This window comes from Rattus rattus, chromosome 5 (assembly GCF_011064425.1).
Source record: "Rattus rattus isolate New Zealand chromosome 5, Rrattus_CSIRO_v1, whole genome shotgun sequence".
NCBI classification, from domain to species: domain Eukaryota; kingdom Metazoa; phylum Chordata; class Mammalia; order Rodentia; family Muridae; genus Rattus; species Rattus rattus.
In genome coordinates, this window is record NC_046158.1 from 45,885,841 (window position 1) to 45,890,429 (window position 4,589).

The following is a 4,589-nucleotide window of genomic DNA, read 5'->3' on the forward strand; positions in this document are numbered from 1 at the left end:
AAAAAGTATATTCTTTTGTGTTTGGGTGAAACGTTCTGCACCCAGAACGTTTAGTTCTATGTGCTTCATGATATCTGATAGCTCCATTATTTCTCTGTTTAGTTTTTGTCTGGGTAACCCGTTCATTGGTGAGATTGGAATATTGAAGTCCTCCCTCATCAATGTGTGATTTAAGCTTTAGTAATAGTTCTGTTACAGATGTGGGTGCCCTTACATTTGAAGCATAGATGTTGAGAATTGAGATGTCATCTTAGGGGATTTTTTTTTCTTTAATAAGTTTAAAGGATCCTCCCACATCTCTTTTGATTAATTCTGGTTTGATGTCTATTTTGTTAGATGTTAGAATAGCTACACCAGTTTGCTTCTTGAGGACATTTGCTAGGAATATTTTTTTCCAACCTTTTACTCTGAGTTAATCCCTGTCTTTGATGTTGAGGTATGTTTCTTGTATGCAGCAGAAGGGTGGATCTTATTTTTGCCTCCATTTTGTATCTTTTTATTAGGAAATTGAGTCCATTTATATTGAGAGATATCAATGACCAATGACTGTTAATTTATGTTATTTTATTGTACTTGTTTTGGTGTGTGTGTGTGTGTGTGTGTGTGTGTGTGTGTGTGTGTGTGTTCCTTCTGTGAGTTATGCTGGTGTGAGAAATCTATTGCCTGAGTTTTTGTGGTCACCATTAATTTCTTTTGGGTGGAGCTTTCCTTCCAATACCTTCTGTAGGACTGAATTTGTGGATTGATATTGTTAAATTTGACTATAACTCAAAATATTTTGTTTTCTCCATCTATGGTGATTTAAAGTTTTGCTGGGTATAGTTGAGCTGGCATCTGTGGTCTCTGAGTCTGTAGCCCATCTGTCCAGGCTTTGCCTCCGTTGAGAAGTTGGGTGTAATTGTAATCGGTCTGCTTTTATATGTTGCTTGGCCTTTTTCTCGTACAGCTTTTAGTATTCATTCTTTGTTCTGTGTATTTAGTGTTTTGATTAGAATGTGGCAAGGGGACTTCCTTTTCTGGTCTAAACAATTTGGTGTTCCATAAGATTCTTGTACCTTTATAGTTATGTCCTTCTTTAGGTTAGGAAAATTTTCTTCTATTTTTTGTTAAAAATATTTTCTGAACTTTTGAGCTGTGAATATTCTCCCTCTTCTCTTCCAATTATTCTTAGGTTTGGTCTTTTCAAAGTGTCCCAGATTTCATGGGTGTGTGTGTCAGGAATTTTTTAGATTTAACATTTTCTCTGACTGATGCCTTTATTTATTTGATCATGTCCTCAATGCCTGAAATTCTTTCTATCCTCTCATGTATTTTATTGGTGAAGCTCTCCCCTGTAGTTCCTGTTTGCTTACCTAGATTTTCCATTTCCAGAATTCCCTCAGTTTGTGTTTTCTTTATTGGTTCTATTTCCATTTCAGGTTTTGAAGAGTTTTATTTGTTTCCTTCAACTATTTGTTTGTTTTTCCTGGCTTCATTTGAAATTATTTAAGGGATTTATCTCCATTTTTATTGTCTTTTCTTTGATTTCTTTAAGGGATTTGTTCATTTCCTCTTTAAGATCCTCTATCATCTTCAGAAAGTTGACTTTAAGGCTGTTTTCTTGTGCTTTAGCTGTATTGGTCTACTCATGGCTTAATATAGTGGGGCGACTGGCTCTCGTGGTGACAAATTGTCCTGGCTGTTCTTGATTATGTTCTGAAGTTTAAGCATCTGGATTTAGAGTGATTATAGTTCTAGGTGCTGATTTCTGGGTTTGTTGGTTAGGTGTTTCTTCCTTGGTTTCTGTTTTTCTATTGTCTTCTGGCTAGAGTGGTCTGTGATTGAGGTAAGAGTCTCTGCCTGGAGTTGGGACCTGGACTTCTGATGGCCTGGATAGCCCCTGGGCCAGCAGTGTGGGACTGCTCAAGTTGGGGCCTGGAGTTCTGGCAGTATATAAGGCTTCTGGTTTGGCTATGGGTGTCTTGGGGTTCAGGATGCTGGCCTGGCTTCTGGGGGTGGGGTGTGCTTCTACTGGGTTTTCAGGAGCTGGTGTGGCCTCTATTCTGGGTTAGGATATGGTAAAAAGGAGAGGAGGGATGTTGGGGAACATTTTGCACACTGTATATTTGAATTCTGATTTCGGTACCTGAAAAATCTGTGTACAGTCGTGTTTTGTTATTGTCTTCATTATGAAGCACTTCTTGACTCATTACTTTGTCAAACATTGTTCTCCATCATCTTCTGATTGGGCAATAAGGAGCTGATCAGCCTATTAGCTGAGCGAGAGAGAAAACGTGGGATTTCCATGCCCTGAAGGAGAAAGCGGGGGTCTCGAGTGGGCGGAGAGTCACTGTGAGAACACAGCTAAGAAGGAGACCAGAGTGTGACAAGATGACAGGTGATGGACATGCGGCTGGAAAGTAAACTGGGATGTAGTCCTGGGCAGCATAGTTAGGTTAGAATAGCGTGAAACCTGCCCAGCTTGGTGACTGGAGCTTTTAATAAATATATCAGGTCTCTGAATCATTTATTTGGGAAGCTAAAAGGGGCAATAGAAAAGCCCCCGGAGAACGAGGACATCCTGAGTTTTGAAGGAAAATGGATGGAACTAAAAATATCATCCTTAGTGAGGTAACCCAGACCCAAAAGGACACACACACAGTATGTTCTCATTAATAAGTGGATATTAGCCAAAAAAGAGAGAAAAAAAAGAAGAGTACATAATACCAAAGATATAGTCCACAGAACTCAAAAAAGTCAACAAGCAAAAGGGCCCAAGTGAGGACACCTCAGTCCCACTTGGAGGGACAAGAAAGCAACCACAAGGGGGAGGGAGGGAGGGACAGGGGAGGGAAAGGGAATGGGAATGGGGGGAGAGGAATATGATCTGGTATTGGGTGGGAGGAAGGACTGAAGCCCTGAGGGCCAGCAGAAAGAATGGGAACAGGTGACCTCCAGAGGAAGGAGGTTGGGAGGACCCTCTAGAATGTACCAGAGGCCTGGGAAGTGAGAGACTCTCAGCACTCAAAGGGGTGTGGGGGGTAGATGAAGTGCCCTACAGTGGAAGAGGGAACTTATTGAATCCATCTCCAGCAGAAAGACAAGGCATCAAGTGAGGGATGGGGTTGCTATCCCACAGTCAAAGCTCTGATCCATAATTCTTTCTGTCTAAAAGATGTGCAAGGATAGAAATGAAGAAGAGCCTGAGGAAAAGAAGGTCCCTACCTAGGGAAAATGCTGGGTATTTTGCCATTAATTATAATTTTAGCTGTAGAATATTTATTGATCTCTCTTTTTTTATCATATTGAGGTTTCTTTTATTCTTGGTTTGGAAAGAATATGATTTTTTGTCTTTTCCATTTATCATAAATGGATGTGTGAAGTTTATCAACTCATTTGTTAGGATATGTTGACATAAATAAGATTTTACCTTTTCTTTTGTTGATGTAATGGTTTGTTAGTTTCTTTTAAATCTCTGAAATATTAGAATAAAATCTCTGCTCAAAACAAGGGCATTCTCTTACATTAGTATATTACAGTTACTTGAATTAAGAAAGTAATATCATACATGGTGGCTAGCCAGAAAAATGGCGGCTTCGGGAGAGAGTGGTGCTTCCGCGTTGGAGGTAGCACGGAGGAGGCATTTATGACCTTCTACAGTGAGGTGAAGCAAATAGAGAAGAGAGATTCAGTTCTAATGTCCGAAAATCAGATTGAAAGATTGACTTGTCCTGGTTCCTCTTACTTTAATCTGAACCCATTTGAGGTTCTTCAAATAGATCCTGAAGGGACAGATGAAGAAATAAAAAAGAGGTTTCGCCAGTTGTCCATCTTGGTGCATCCTGACAAAAACCAGGATGATGCTGACAAGGCACAGAAGGCTTTTGAAGCTGTGGACAAAGCTTATAAGTCGCTTCTGGATCAGCAACAAAAGAAGAGGGTCCCGGATGTAATTCAGAAGGAAAAAAAATGCCGTTCAAACAGGCAGTCTACAAACAGACCATGAAGCTGTTCGCTGAGCTGCAGATTAAAAGGAAAGAGAGAAAAGCCAAAGAAATGCTTGAGAGGAAGCGACAGAGAGAAGAGGAGATTGAAGCCCATGAAAAGGCCAAGCGAGAGAGTGGCAGAAAAACTTTGAGGGAAGTCGGGATCGAGGGGACAGTTGGCGAATTTTCCAGGCAAATACAAAGGGGAAGAAGAAGAAGAATCAGACCTCCCTGCAGCCACTGAAAGTCAAGATGGGAGTGAGCAGCAGATCACGCGGAGCCTCCTTAGCCAGAGTCTCCCCATTGCCTCCTCCTGCTTCAAGGACTCATTCTTTCTCCACCCCCCCCCCACCAACATAGAGCAGCGATTGCTTTTTAGTCTATTTTGTTTTCAATACAATTTAATATCAATCAGAGTAATTCTTTGTACATTGAGAGGAGGGGCTTGGTCTAACCACCCACGGAACCACCAGGATTGGAAGGAGTTCCTGATTCATGCCGCCTTCTTTTCCCACAGCCTGTAACTTAATGCTTTATATTTGAGCTGTGGTGGCTCGAAAGTCATGTGTAGCTTGTGGAAATCTTTCAATTAAATAAATGCCTTGCTTACAGTGGTGTTGCCCC

General features: G+C 40.9%; 1 pseudogene; it reads left to right on the forward strand.

The window, feature by feature from the left end:
* Nucleotides 1–3,566: 3,566 nt before the first annotated feature.
* LOC116900826 lies at nucleotides 3,567–4,325 on the forward strand (annotated as a pseudogene).
* The last annotated feature ends 264 nt before the right edge of the window (nucleotides 4,326–4,589 follow it).